Genomic DNA, 16,640 nt, shown 5'->3' on the forward strand with positions numbered 1-16,640 from the left:
CATGGAATATCTTTTTCCATCCCCTCACTTTCAGTCTGTATGTGTCCCTAGGTCTGAAGTGGGTCTCTGGTAGACAGCATATATACGGGTCTTGTTTTTGTATCCATTCAGCCAGTCTGTTTCTTTTGGTTGGCACATTTAATCCATTTACATTTAAGGTAATTATCGATATGTATGTTCCTATTACCATTTTCTTAATTGTACTGGGTTTGTTAATTGTCTGTCTTTTCTTTCTCTTGTGTTTCCTGCCTAGAGAAGTTCCTTTAGCATTTGTTGTAAAGTTGGTTCGGTAGTGCTGAATTCTCTTAGCTTTTGCTTGTCTGTAAAGGTTTTAATTTCTCCATCGAACCTGAATGAGATCCTTGCTGGGTATAGTAATCTTGGTTATAGTTTTTTCCCTTTCATCACTTTAAGTATGTCCTACCATTCCCTGCTGGCTTGCAGTGTTTTGCTGAAAGATCAGCTGTTAACCTTATGGTGATTCCCTTGTATGTTATTTGTTGCTTTTCCCTTGCTGCTTTTAATATTTTTGCTTTGTATTTAATTTTGATAGTTTGGTTCATATGTGTCTTGGTGTGTTTCTCCTTGGATTTATCCTGCATGGGACTCTCCGCACTTCCTGGACTTGATTGACTATTTCCTTTACCATATTAGGGAATTTTTCAACTATAATCTCTTGAAATATTTTCTCAGTCCCTTTCTTTTTCTCTTCTTTTCTGGGACCCTTATAATTCGAATGTTGGTGTTTTTAATGTTGTCCCAGAGGTCTCTGAGACTGTCCTCAATTCTTTTCATTCTTTGTCTTTATTCTGCTTTGCAGTAGTTGTTTCCACTATTTTATCTTCCAGGTCACTTATCCGTTTTTCTGCCTCAGTTATTCTGCTATTGATTCCTCTAGAGAATTTTTAATTTCATTTATTGTGTTGTTCATCATTGTTTGTTTGATCTTTAGTTCTTCTAGGTCCTTGTTAAACGTTTCTTATATTTTCTCCATTCTATTTCCAAGATTTTGGATCATCTTTACTATCATTACTCTGAATTCTTTTTCAGGTAGACTGCCTGTTTCCTCTTCATTTGTTTGCTCTGGTGGGTTTTCACCTTGCTCCTTCATCTGCTGTGTGTTTTTCTGTCTTCTCATTTTGCTTATCTTACTGTGTTTGGGGTCTCCTTTTCGCAGTCTGCAGGTTTGTAGTTCCCATTGTTTTTGGTGTCTGCCTCCAGTGAGTAAGGTTGGTTCAGTGGGTTGTGTAGGCTTCCTGGTGGAGGGGACTAGTGCCTGTGTTCTGGTGGATGAGGCTGGTTCTTGTCTTTCTGGTGGGCAGGTCCACATCTGGTGGTGTGTTTTGGGGTGTCTGTGGACTTATTATGATTTTAGGCAGCCCCTCTGCTAATGGGTGAGGTTGTGTTCCTGTCTTGCTAGTTGTTTGGCATAGGGTGTCCAGCACTGTAGCTTGCTGGTCGTTGAGTGGAGCTGGGTCTTAATGTTGAGACAGAGATCTCTGGGAGAGCTTTAGCTGTTTGATATTATGTGGAGCTGGGAGATCTGTGGTGGACCAATGTCCTGAACTCTGCTCTCCCACCTCAGAGGCACAGTTCTGACACCCGGCTGGAGCACCAAGACCCTGTCAGCCACACGGCTCTCCCTGGACAGATTCCTGGAGTCCTCCTCCCTGAAGCGTTCAGAAGTGCTACTAAAGGAGGTGGGGGTGGCAGGATGCTGGGGCCACTTAGAAAAGGGAAGAGGGAAGAAAGAAGTTTCCCCTTCATTTTTGAAAGATAATCTCACTGGGTACATATTTTATGTTGGTGTTTCTTTCTTCCAGTAATCAAATGTATCTTGGTTTCTGAGGAGAAGTCAGGTATAATTCTTATCTTTGTTCTTCTACAGGTAAGATTTCCCCACCCCAGTCCCTGGTTTCTTTCAGGATTTTTTCTTTTTCTGATTTTCTGTAGTTTGAAGATAATATACCTAGGTGAAAAATTTGGGGCATTTATTCTGCTTGGTATTCATTGAACTTCCTGGATATATGTTTAATTTGGAGGAATTAACATTAATTTACATTAATAATTAATTAAAATGAGTTTACATTAACATTAATTTGTGGAAATTATCAGTCATTGTTATTTCAAATATTTTGTCTGTTCCTTTCTCTTATTCTTCTACTACTGGTATTCCCATTCCACTTATGTTCCACCTTTTGTCATTATCCCAGAGTCTTTTGATATTCTGTTCTTTTGTTTGTTTTTGCTCTCTTTGCCTTTTGGTTATTAAGGATTCTATTGATATATCATCTAGCTCAGAGATTCTCTCCTTAGCCTTCCCTGTCTAGTAGTAAGCCCGTCAAGGGCATTCTTTGTTTTTGTTACAGTGCTTTTTACCTCTAAAATTTGTTTTTGGTTCTTTCTTAGAATTTCCACTTACATTTCCCATCTGTTCTTATATGCCATCTACTTTATCCATTAGAGCCCTTTAGCATAATAATCATAGTTTTTAAAAATTCATGGTCTGATAACTCCAACATCCCTATTATGTCTGGTTTTGATACTTGCTCTGTATCTTCACATTTTGTTTTTTGCCTTTCAATATTTTTCTTGATAGCTGGACATAATAGACTCAGTAAAAACAACTGCTGTAAATAGATCTATATTATATACACATATATTATTACACATTTTATGTAATGTGCTGGTGAGGTGTAGAGGGAGGGGAAGCATTCAACAGTCCTATGATTTAGGTCAGTCTTTTAGTGAGCCTGTACCTCTGGACTGTGAACTTCACATACGTTATTCATTTTTTCCCTCTCCACTTAGGATGGATAAGATGGCTAGAGTGGGCTGGAATTGGCTATTTCCCTTCCCCCACATGGAAGGATAGAGCAAGCTGGAGCTGGGTATTTCTCTTCCCCTGGTTAGTTAGGCTCTAGTAATACCCCCAGTATATTAGCCTCTGTTTAACTAGTTTCCCTTGAGGGCAAGCCTTACTAAGAAAAACAGAGTGCTATGGCATATTTCAAAATGGTTCCTTTTTCACTTTCTCTGACACAAGCACAAGGGGATTTTTCTCCTTTATTTATTATGGGCACTTGGTTGAGCTCCTGGAGGTAAATCTCACAACATTGCAGGGTCCCCCATGACTGGGTAGCCCTGGAGTTTTTAACTCCCAGACTTGTGTACACTGAGTCTCCAGCAATTTATCAATTACAGTGCAGGTCTTCCTAACCCAGCACAACCCACAGCAGTTTCTGCCTGTGATCTCTGCTCAGGGAAAGCACCCTTCTCTGTATTTGCCTGTCTGCCTCTCCAACATCGGGAACTGTGGTTTGTCCTCTCCTCTCTTATGAATCCAAGAAGAGTTGTTAATTTTTTAGTGAACAACTTTTTGCTTTTTTTTAGGACAGAGTGCACACTTCCAAACTCCTTATATGTAGAACCAGAAACCAGAAGTCTAAATAATCTCTCCATTAAACTTTTTTCAATTAACCCTTGAGTGTGTTATCTCGAGAGATACCAAGATCCAAACTGAAACAAACATACTATAAAAATACTAATTTGATTTCTTATTCAGAAGTAATTTTATTTTAAAACTAATGTAACTAGTACTTTGATTAAGATGACTTATGAGATGTAGCAATATAAAGCAACTCTATTTTGTTTATCCCATTTTTCTTTGAAATGTACTCTGAATAGCCAGGATGAAAACTTGGGTGGGCTCCATGACATTTATGGCCACTCTAAGATTTAAAAATAAAATCGTATTTGAAGTTTCCAAACAGTCTCAATTCAGCAATAAATGGGAAACCCTGTTACTTCAAAATTTGAATTTGATTTTATATTGAAGATGTACTACTCCTCTCCCATGTTTATTCTTGCTGTACATGGGAAGTCTAGAGTCTAGAAGTGGGGTTAAGTTATCTATCTCCTCTTTCTTCAGAGATATTGACCCTTCTTTATCTTTCTACATTTAAAATGAAATTTCTTTTCATACTTGTAGGACAAAGAGGTAAAGGAAGAAATAGCCATATGAAAGTTTTTACTTTTCTGATACTGTCATGAGCTACTTTATCCTTTTTCTGTATGTATCAGCTATTTAAAGCTTAATCCCACTTTTGTGGGTTGTTATAAGTTTTCTTCACAGACTCCAACCTGTATTTCATGGGATCTCTTACCCTTGGTTCTCTTGATGACGGTGATGCTTTCTCTTTTGATTTATAGTTTACACCTCTTTATGTAGTCCTTGGACCTCTAGCAATAGCTCCAGGATTTTTCTGTCATCTTTTTTTTTTGCTGTAGCACAGGCTCCGGACATGCAGGCTCAGCGGCCATGGCTCACGGGCCCAGCCACTCCGCGGCGTGTGGGATCCTCCCGGACCGGGGCACGAACTCGTGTCCCCTGCATCAGCAGGCGGACTCTCAACCACTGCACCACCAGGGAAGCCCCTCTGTCATCTTTTAATTAACCTATTTTAAATCGTCCTTCTTTGATAGGATGTAAGATAAACCCATAATTTATCTCTCTGGTTGTAACTGAAATCTGGACTGTGGAAACCACTTGTACGGTCTATCAACTTACTATTTTTAAAGTTCGATACTTTCAAAAATGTAGTCCTTTTCTCAGCAGCCACAAATTTTTTCATTCAATCTCTTATCTTTTAGATTTTGATATAAAACAAATACCTATCCACTGGCTACCCCAAACTCTACAGGAGACATATTAAGGTCTCAGAGTCGTTTGTTTGTTTGTTTGTTTGTTTAAGAATTTGCTTTCTTGAGCTATTGATAAAAGTCAGGATTCCCCACTCTTCATTCTTGAGGAAGATGAGATTCATAGAAACCTCCTTCCCAAAAATTCATTTAAAAATCCTTCCCTGACCCTATTTCCTACTCCTGATCCTTTTGCATTATTGGTTTTGGTAGAAGGTTTAACAGTTTAGAAATAATTTCTTTAAAATTTTTCATCACAGTATGACATGTCACTTTGGAATATAGTATGTATTTTTTTCTTGGCCCCTTAATAGAAGGTTCCATTCAACATGCTGTTACAGTTCCATCTTCCTTTTTGTCATTGCCACATTCTGCATCTCTACTTACCTTTCCCCCTTTTTTAAAAATGGAATAAGTCAAATAATTCCTTTGTTTATTTGTGTAAAGAAAATGGGGTTCATTTTGTGATGGCTTTATTTCACTTTCATCGTATTGGAACTGTTCTTGCAATATACTGGGACATTTGCTCATATTTTCTTTACCCACATTTCCCAGCTATTTCGGGTATAATTCAAGCCTCCTTTTTACCCTTTTTCAAGTCTCATTCAAAGCATAATGGCATATGAGGAACAAGGGCACAGAGAATGGAGACATCTTCTTTTTCATTTTCTACTAATCAGACAATGCTTCTAGCCCTCTCCAGAATTTTTCATTGTAAGAGTTTTTTTTAATATTTTAACAACTAAATTGTATGTTAGTGTTTCCGATTTTTCTCTTCCATATGGTTAAATTAATAAAATTCCTTCGTCTGGCTTATGTCTCTACTTGTGATAAGATATAAATCAGATAATTACCAACCTGGGGCAGTTTTAGAAGTCTGTCTTGTTCCACAGAGAAGCAAAACCTTCCCTTGGTTGTCTGCCCACACTGGGAAGAGCCCTCAGAAAAGAAGCAAAAAGCGGACATCCAAGAGCTCTATTCCAGTAATCAACATCTGATGTCTATCTGATTTAGTATTTTTGGAACCTGCTCTCTTATACTTGATTCTGATACAATAGCATGGTTTTATTGTATGGATAAACTTTTCCCATTGTTCTCTTGGGCTCCAATTAAAATCTTGGATTATAAAGCACAGGTTTTTAGGGCTGCAATATGTATATAGTTTTATATAATATTTATGTAACTAAATATATAACTAAATATTCCTTTTGTAGCTAAAATAATGGATCCTGGAACGACCAAGGCTTCATCAAGGCCAGGCTGGGAAAAAAATCAGCTGTCCTTACTCTCAGGGAAATATTCCTTTCATTGCACATTTTTGCTTGTTTCTTACATATTTACAAATACTTCTTTTTGTGCCCATATTCTTTTTTTTTTTTGCGGTACGCGGGCCTCTCACTGTTGTGAGAACCCGTGTCCCCTGCATCAGCAGGCGGACTCTCAACCACTGCGTCACCAGGGAAGCCCCGTGCCCATATTCTTGACTGGTCTAGATTTTTTATTTCATATTTATAGTCTCAGACATAGTTTTCATGGCCTGGTTTGCCTGACACAGATGTCAGGTCAGGTACTTAACTATCAAACTTTTTTTTTTTCCTTGTTCATTAAAGTTTGTACCAAAAAAACTCAAAACAAAACAAAAAAAACCCCTCACTGCACTTCTCATCAGAATTCATATTAGTGGCCCTTATATGCACAATCTCTCTCTCTCTCTCTCTCCATCAAACAATAGATAACTCTGATTGTAATATTTTGCTTAGGGGACTTACTCTGTCCCACTGTTTCATCTGGATACTTGCCTCCTAGACACTAGTTCTTGATCTACTTGATTTCATCTGTCACTTGGTCATTCACAGGTTGCTGATTATGCAGTAGATAAATCACAAGAGATTTTGTCAAATGATAGACTGTGTTAATGAATTGTATGCAAGGATAGGGTTGCCAGACGAAATATATAATGCTCAGTTAAATTTGGTTTTCAGATAAACATACTAAAAATAATTCATTGCTTATCCAAAATTTAAATACAACTGGGCATCCTGTATTTTTATTTGCTAAATCTGGTAACTTTACAAAGAGAGCACGCTTTATTAAGAATTTTTATCACAATATAATCACACTACATAATTTTTCTTTATTCTTCCCTAATCTTCATTGTATCCAATTTTGTGTAATTCTATTAGATTTAGTTCCTATCTAATTTTTCCCATTCTGTTTGTATGCTTACCATTGCATAAATAACTCCAAGGACTGTAGCTGTAGAAAAAAAAATATCCTGTTGATCTAAGTTCTTTGACTAAGCACTCTCCTGTGTGTTTATGGCCTAACATAGAATTAATTATTTAAGTGCTGGATATCTTATCACCCTGTGTTTTAGCCCTGTATCACTTAGAGTCCCATAAAACAACCAAATCAGTAAATGAAGATAATTTTAATAAAAAGACTTTTCATAGACATGTGGACAGGGTTAAGAGACCCAAGAAGAATGGCAAAGCCCCAGAGACTAACTATGATTAATATTTGTTAACACCACTATGCCTGAAGAGGATGGTGTGGCCAGAATCCAGCAAAAGCTATAGCCCTGGGAGAGAAGCCACCCTAAAGAAGCAGTGCTGATGGTTGGGGAAAGTATCTAGTGTTCAAACGAGGAGCTGGCAGTAAAAGCATTGAGGGAACAACTACCCTGACCTCCCTCTTCTGCTCTTAGGACAATTGGGTCTACCATTATTCAATCCCATCTAGAAACCAGAGAGGAAAGGAGCCCAAATGAGGAACTTCATGGAGGTCAATACCAAGGAGCTAGAAAGTGAATCTGAAGAATAACTGGCTCAGAACATGAAGGAAAGATTTTCAACAATTTAAATATTTAAATCTATCCATAAAAAGCATAGGAAAACCTTTTTTAAAAAATATTAAACATTGGATTCCAGATGTAAAATGAATAGTGTTACTTTTTATTAAATAGTGAGCTCCTTAGACATTATGTTAAGGGCTTTTCCACAAATAGATTTTGTTCATAAATGTAGAATTATTGGTTGCAGAACTTACTCTTTTAAAAGATGTTCTGAATGATAATAACCAATGTGCTCTGAGGGAGGAATAGAAATTAGTAGCTTCAGATATTGTTGGTGGAAGTGTATTTTGTACAATTTTTGTAAAGAACAATTTGGCATATTCTATCAAACATTTAAATGTGTCTAGATCTATAATCTGAAAGTTAATGTGCAGGAATTTGTATTAAGAAAATTATCAGACAATTGTATATGGTTCATATAGATAGTGTATTTATGAGAATATTCATTCATGGTCAGAAAACTTACAATCAAATTGAATATGTTAATAGATTATTTAAATAAATAAATAATGATACACCTATAAAATACTATGCCATCAAAGTGCTTTTGGTTTTATTATTATAGATGTGCACTATATAATTTTATATATAACTATATAATATAATTTTAATTTAAAAAATTACAAAGTAGAATATAGAATATGATCCCACTTACATATTGTCTTTTCCTGAATGTCACAGAAATGGAATCATAGCAAATGTAGCCTTTTATATTCATTTGCTTTCACTTAGCACAATGTTTTTGAGATTTAGTTATATTTTCACATGGTTAATTAGTTTATTGCCTTTTATTGCTGAATAATATTTCATTGTATGGCTGTAACACAACTTGTTTACTCTTTCAATAGTGGATGGACATTGGGTTGTTTCCAGTTTGAGGTTATTATAAATAAAGCTGCTATACACAGTCATTTACAGATTATTTTGTAGGAGAGTATTTTATTTCTCTTGGGTAAATACCTAGGAGCAGAATGTCTGGATCTTATGGTAAGTGTATATTTAACTTTAAATAAAAAACTTCAAAACTCTTTTCAGAGTAGATGTTCCATTTTGCATTCCCATCAGCAATATATGAGAGTTACAGTTTATTTCTGAGTGTTTTACACAAAACATTGATTACTTTTATCATCATCAGATAATACAAGAGAACTATTTCTATTTAGTTGATGAAATATTTCTATAGGAAGAAAAAACTGTGGGGACTCAAGTTGAGAGTAAACATATAAAGGCCATTAACAATGTGTGTTGTCTATGCTAAAATAAAATAATATATCAACAAATAAAGACAATATTAGGGCAATTTTTACATCTTAAATTAACAATAATTATTTTATTAGGTTTTTTTTTTAATTCACCAAACCTCAATAGTTTATGTCTGATACTCAATCCACTACTATATCAAGGAGACACTTAGAAATGTATCTTACTGTAGATAATAAACATTGTAAAAAGCTTTTTCCCCTGATTCTGGTTCTTCACTCAGGATTTAATGCCTTTTTGATTGTGAGATGACTCCATTGTTTATTTGTCTTCCTAGTTCTCTTTCTTTCAGCTCGAGACAGCCCAGTAAAACTTGAGAATATTTTTCTCTTATCTTTTGTCTTCTTTCCTAAACTTTTATTATTAAAATATACACTGATTTATTGCCATCTGCTCTATTTCCATTTCCCATTTCAGATTCTATTTTTTCTTTTGCTAATCAGTTCCCACAAAAAATGACTCAAAATTCTCACACACTGGAAGTGGAATTTGTTTACTAGAAATTTGCAGTTAAATATTGTTCTGCTTTTCCATGACTTACCAGGGTACCAGGGTACATCTAATTTCAAAGAGGCAAGAGAGATGTAAATTGTGCAGGACTGATTTATTTTATTCTCACTAAGTTATTTATTCAAGGATTTTGTTTTTCTCTGTACTGTTGTCACTAAATAATTGTTGATTTGCTCATCTTATATTTTGAGAAGATATGCAAAGTATTTTTTTAAGAAAGGACTATGCCCTGATTACTTCAATCTGAAATGGTTTCAACTCTCAGATCTGTGTCTTACTCTACCATTTACTAGATGTTGCTTTGAAATTTATCACGGTCCTCTCAAAGGAATTTTGAAAGGCCACTCTGTGCATGCCTTTGCCTCCAAGCAGTGTCACTCCTAATTACAGGAGGCAGTGTGGCAAGAATCATTTGTTAGGGACAGATGAAACCATGACGTATAACCAACCTATAACTTGCCCTCGTCATCAATTGAGCACTAGTTGCATAAATTACTTTTACTGAGTTCAGTATACATTTTATTAGTGCTGTTCCCCTTCTATTGCTCAGAATGCATATTGCTAACCTATTAAGTAAAATCACTTATAGATGTAAATTTTTATGACTTTTTAAATGTTATTGTATGGCTTGTTAATTGTTAAAGTGGTAAATAGCTCCTAGAAGCTCATAGGTACTAAATTATATTTTGTAGCCCTTAGCATTTAAAGAAAGAATTTATAAGATATTTGTCAAGCTAAGAGTTTTGTAAACTTGCTGCTTTTTAAAAATTTTTTATTTATATTTTATTTATTTTTATTTTTGGCTGCACTGGGTCTTTGTTGCTGTGTGCAGACTTTCTCTAGTTGCAGCAAGCGGGGGCTACTCTTTATTGTGGTGTGTGGGCCCCTCATTGCAGTGACTTCCCTTGTTGCGGAGCACAGGCTCTAGGCGCGTGGGCTTCAGTAGTTGTGGCACACGGGCTTAGTTGCTCCACAGCATGTGGGATCTTCCCAGACCAGGGCTTGAACCCATGTTCTCTGCATTGGCAGGTGGATTCTTAACCTTTGTGCCACCAGGGAGGTCCAAACTTGCTGCTTTTAATATATAACTGTACAAAAGAAATTTGGGTAATTAGAAGATAATACCAATGCCACATTAAATGGTCACTGTGACAGAATAACAAACATCTTCTTTCTAGTAGATTAGGAAAGAAAAATATTATGAAATAGAAGGATTATGAATTTTAGCTACTGCTACAAACTGAAAATATAGCTTTCTAGGTCATTATACCAAATCTATGCTCCTCTGTAGAGGGCTGCTTACAATTCCCATTTATTTAAATATTTATTGTAGATACGTGCAGTGATTTTTTTTTTTTTTTTTTTTTTTTTTTTTTTGGCCGCACCATGCAGCTTGTGGGATCTTAGTTCCCTGGTCAGGGATTGAACCCAGGCTCTTAGCAGTGAAAGCACAGGGTCCTAACCACTGGAGCACCAGGGAATTCCCAAGCAGTGATATTTTTGAGCTATTTTGGCTCTTACTACTGCATGTATTACTCATGACATAGTAGCCACAGTACCATAATTATAGAATGAATGAAATCAAAGCTCATAGCAGTTTTTGATATTGAATTCCCTGGTCATCATTGAAGGGTTGCCATTAGATTTAACTCTAGATCCTTTTAAAATATGACTATCTAGTTTCCAACTATTGACTTACATTCATGAGAGCAGAGGCCCAAGTCATGTGTTTTTTTAAAAAGTGACCCAGATTGACATGACATGCCCACTACATTAAGAATCTTTTTATCCTTCTAGTTTATAATTTATAACTAGGAAAACCAATATCCAGAATTTTAAAGAATTTACTCAGTGTCAAAGAGCTAGTAAGAACTAAAATTAAAATCAAAAGTATGTTGACTTCCTGTTATACCCATGAGGTAAAGGACAGGCAGAGCAGTCTCCAATCAAAGCCATAATAGTACAGGCAGAGTGAGCATCAGCCTTTTCCCAATCCACAGATCCTTCCAGGCAGTGATGTTAATGAATAGAACTGGCAAGATAACACTCATATGGAAATACATGTATTAGATTGCTAGGGCTTCAGTAACGAAGTACCACAAACCGGGTGGTTGAAATAACAGAACTTTATTGACTCACAGTTCTAGAGGCTAGAAATTCAAAATCCAGGTGTTGGCAGTGTCGGTTTCTTCTGATGACTGTGAGGGAGAATCTGTTCCATGTCTCTCTTGTAGCTCATCGTGGTTTGCTGACCATCTTTGATGTTCCTTGGCTTTAGATGCTTTATGCCAATTTCCATCTTCATGTTCACATGGCATTCTCCCTTGTATGCTTGTCTGTTTCTGTGTCCAAATTTCCCCTTTTTATAAGAACACCATTCATATTGAATTAGGGCCCACCCTAATGACCTCATTTAACTTATTTTAAATATCCTATTTCCAAATAAGGTCATATTCTGAGTTACTGGGTTAGAGCTTCAACATGTCTTTTATGAGGGTCATAATTCAATACACAATTGTCTTCACAGAGACCAGAAGAGAAGGAGCAGCTCAGCAGACTAAGAAGCTCTCTCCTAAACACAGGATCACCCTTTACAGTAAGTTCAAATTATTTACCTTCATAACATGATCCTTTCTCTGAGGTACACAGCCCTTGAAAACTTCACCTTAGCTCTTTCCCAAAGAGGGACTGTTGAGAATCCTGTAGTTCCTCCTCTAATTATTGTTTATTTAATTTGTGCTTAAAAAATAATATCATTAGTGTAATGCGGAAGTTTAATTACTTGGGTAATGAGTAGTCCAACTTGAAAGAAACTTTCAAACTTCATCCATAAAATAACTAATATGGGCTTTTCTCCCTTATTTGTGTGGTTGTTTTCTAGTTAATTTTCATTCTCCATGAAGTCTATACACTCTCTACAGTTTTGTCCAAAATCCATTAATTTAATCCATTGTGTTTACAAGTTAACACTTACACCTAACACTTATGCCTCTCACTTTTACTGTATAATAGTCTTGCTTTCTGAACACATTGCCTTTCTATTAAACACACATTACTGTTTTCACCTTGTAGAGTAGAAATTTTTCCTTGTCTTCATCTAGAAATATTGTCTCTCTTCTTGGAATTGCTTTTCTCCCAGCTCCACATATTTGGTTCCCCTAAAGAATACTGTGTTCTCACTTGATTCTACTCAAGAAAACCACAAAGGATTGGCCCAGGATTTTTCATCTAGATTAACTGGAGTCCTACCCCAGGACTTTTGAACTTGACACTAAATATTCTGTCATTTAGTGTTTCTCCACTAACAAAAATTATATCAACATCTATCAGTGGCAGTGTTTTTCCCAATATTATTTAGGAAGTTTTCCGCTGATAATAGTAGAAAATTAAACTCAAAGGATTTAAATAACAATAAAATTCACTGTTGTAACACAGTGCAGCTCTAAGGTATGTTAACGCAGCAACTCAATGATCTTTTCACAATTGTTTCCATTCTATTACCCTTGAGGTTGCCTGCAGCTTTGGGCTTGCCATAAAATGGTTGTACCAGTTCAGTGCATCTTACTCAGAAACTATGCTATTCAGAAACAGAAAGAAATCATTTCCTCCATTGTGTTTAATTTTAAAGACAAGGAAAACTTTTTAGAACCACCCAGCCAATTTTTATCACATTGTCTAAACTAATCACTGTCAAGGGAATTAATACCAACATAGTTGGCTTAAGGCCAATCAGGATTAATTTTCTAAGGCTGAGAATAGAGCAGTTTCTCCTGATGTTCATGGCCATGCAAAAGAGAACATATACTTCATCAAACTGGGATTGTTAACAAGGAAAAAAAAGAATAAATGTTGGGTAGATTGTGAAAATTCTATGTTAACCCTTCAATATAGAGAAAACATACATGTGTTGAAACAATGCAGCCATCACAGAAAGACAATGACCTGGCAGTTTTGAGGACCCTCCTTTCCAATTTACCCTGAAGTCCAGTTGCATTTCTTTTTATTCTACAAAAAGTTTGATGTTGTTGTTGTTTATACTTTATTGGATTCCCTGAATATAGAAATGCTTCTTTTTGCCTTTAAAATAGGATTTCTGTCACTTGTAACAAAACTAATATACTTTACCATATTGTAACTTTATCGATGTGATATTTGTATTTGTCATTTTTTTCATGGCTGGAAATTTTCTTCCCAATTTTATTAGAAGTAAGGCTTTACACCTTCTACCAATTTACTTACACCCAAAGAAGTCCATATATGCCTTGAAATTTGCTGATCATTTCATCAGACTATCTCATGAACATGTTTCTATTTCTACTATAAAACTAATGTGGATTTTTTAAATCATTTTCAAGTGTGATAATCTTACCAATTCTAATTGCCTGTTTTGATTATTTATGAGTTTAGAAAAGCTGTTGGTAAGTCATGTGAGAATCATCATCTTTGATCCAAAAAAGAACATGACCTAAATAACCACACCCTCTACTGAATATTTTCATTTCATTCTTAACTTGCTGTATTATACAATTCACAGTTTTACATTTTCAATGTTATTAAGTCATTATCAAAATACAGCACTTCTACTTTATTATTCTTATAAATGGAATGAATTTGACCATATAAACTGTAAGTGTTAAGCTGTTAATGGTCTCCCATGGGTCTCATTTCTTACCTGTGAACCTTCAGTGATTTGCTTGGGGTTTAGGTGAAGCAAATTTTGCAAATTATGCTTATAAGCATGAAAGTTTTCCTATGATCTTCTCTATGTCTACCCTAGAGTTGTGTTATTTAAAGGCGGGAAACTTCTTAGATGAACAATTGTTTTGACCCTTCTTTGCCATGTGACTTTCATTTGATTTTTTTTTTTTTTTTTTTGATGAATTCACCTTATGCTGCTGATTACAATTCTAGAGAAAATGATAGGAAAGACAAAGTTCATTATCAGTGCCTACCTGGGATATATACCTGCCCTGTCCCTTCCTACTCGTTTTAGCATGCAAACCATTTACCCTATTTCTTTAACCAGACTGCTCTGCTGACCTTTGGCCCTACCTTCCACTAGGGCTCTAGACACTTTCATACTGAAACCTACCAAAATACACGTTGCAAACTGTTTAAGATAAAAGGCTTATTTTTTGACTTTTTAACTGAGACTTCTATTAAAAAGTCCTCATATTTAAGTCAGAGAAGAGGTGGAGAGTGGCCTAATGATACTTAACAGTATAAGGATTTTGGATCAGAGAAGTTCTTGTTGATGATTGATTTATAATATTAATTTGTTATATAAACTTTAAAAATAAAATAAGGCTTAATGGCTAAATGAACAATACCTATTTGAAGTAAATACATAAATAAGCCATCTTGACTTATTAGAAAAAAAGTCAAAGAAATAAACTGACAATCATCACAGGAAATTTAATTAATTGTAACGCTCAGATGAGGCAGAAATTTCGGAGTTAAAGTATCATTACAGTAGCTTCTCTTAGGCCAGAGGTCTCTAAACTATAGCCCACTGATCAAATCTGACCCAACACCCATTGTATTTATTAAAATACAGCCATTCCATCCATTTACATATTGTCTACAGCTACTCCCTTGTTACAGTGGCAGAGTTAAGTTGCTACTGTGACCATATGACCCACAAAGTCTAAAATATTTACTATCTAACCCTTTACAGAAAATGTTTAATGATCCCTGTCATAGGTAAACCTCTATCAGACTCAAAATATTGTAGAACTATTGAGCTGGTATGAAGGCATAATTTGAATAAACATATGTTATAGGATGAATTGGGAGCCATCCTTAAAGGAATACAACCAGCAAAAGCTTGGTTTGTCAACAAGAGGAGGCTGTGGACTATGTCATACATTATTTGACCTCAGTGAAATTTAGAAAGCCATACAGTCCTCCATAGCTTTATTTCCTTGATCAAGCTAGGGCAAGTAGTGTACAGACTAACATGGTAAACATAAAATTTCTCTTTCCATTTATTGATGATGCCACATGCCGGGGACCAGCCCCAGCTGGACAGGTTTCACCCAAAGGGGAGACGGAGTCGGCGTGGACAGAACACAAGACACCTCAGAGGATGCAAGGATCTGACAAATTTATTTTTCACGATTCCAAAGTATTTATACTATAAAATAATCTCATTTTCAATCTTAACAACCTCATTCCCATGCCAAAAAATCTCTTACACAAGCCATAAAACAAAAGTAATTTACATCAACAGATTACATCAGCAGGTTAAACAGGTTAAATAGTCTTCTTATCGCCTATAGTCTCTTTCATCCTCCGTGGCCAGGCACACCCCGGTCACAGTCCAGGTCAGGAATGCAGTCTGCGGTTTCTTCATTGTTCTTGTACCTGTATGTTCTATTCAATCAGCCAGTTATTCAAAGCACAAACTCAAACACATTATTCTTTTAGCAACTATAAATATTTACAGGCTGTTTTCTTCTTCCTTTATAATCAAAACTTACCTACTCTATCTAATTTGCTATTTACCCACTGTAGCATAAAACCTCCCTGCCACCATACCCAAGTGTTTCCTAACATATCTCTAACTCCCCAGGAGGGCCAAAACTCATTCAATTTGCCTCACAAATGCTCCTATTGTATTTCCCTGAACCCAACGCCCTGGCCTGGAAGTGGGGATTTCGGGTGTAGCCATTAAGGGAGCCGGAGTAATCACAATCTTTTTTGGTTTTACCCTAAGTTGGGGTCTTTCCCTAAACCCTCCATCGGAGCTGGAAATATTTCCCAACACTAATAGCAATCCCATAAAAATCACCTTAAGCAAAAGCAGGGGGGGGAGACAAGGGGAACCACACAGAGGAGAGCTTTGCTTCTCCATATTTGTACCTGACAGTACCAGCTTTGCTTGGCACTATGGGTCTCGTCCGTGCTGAGACTCAAAGGTACTTCCTATACGGCTCCCGGCAGCCACAAAAGCCACAGCTATCTGAAGTTGCACTATTCTTGAGGGCAGATGCTTGTTGCTACAATGACTATGGTCTGTGTTTGCAAAGTAAAAAGAGTATCGTTGGAGGAGGTGGTTGAGGGAATGTAACCACCAGTTGACCTGCAAGGATAACCAGAGGCTCCTCACCCCCTGCCCTGTCCTTGGAATGTGTGTTTTGTCTACCCTTCCCACATTAAGATATCTTTCAAGGACACAGCCTTGAGTGAGTAATGTGTTGTTGAGGCACTCTGGACTGAATACATGACTGAATCCCATTAAGGTCTCTGTATAAACTCTTAAGATTCTGGTGTGCAGGTAGAGAGATCTGCTTGTCTTGAGATCACCCAAGAC

The 16,640-nt window shown here is 36.2% G+C and overlaps 1 long non-coding RNA gene across 1 annotated transcript; it reads right to left on the reverse strand.

Moving 5' to 3' along the window:
* Positions 1–15,414: 15,414 nt before the first annotated feature.
* Positions 15,415–16,269, reverse strand: LOC309824682. The gene is made up of 2 exons (XR_014296960.1): positions 16,190–16,269; positions 15,415–15,700 (listed from the first exon to the last, which is right to left on the reverse strand). It is a non-coding gene; the product is annotated as an uncharacterized lncRNA (long non-coding RNA).
* Between the last annotated feature and the right edge of the window lie 371 nt (positions 16,270–16,640).

Source organism: Grampus griseus (assembly GCF_964374135.1).
Source record: "Grampus griseus genome assembly, chromosome: 7".
Taxonomy (NCBI): Eukaryota; Metazoa; Chordata; class Mammalia; order Artiodactyla; family Delphinidae; genus Grampus; species Grampus griseus.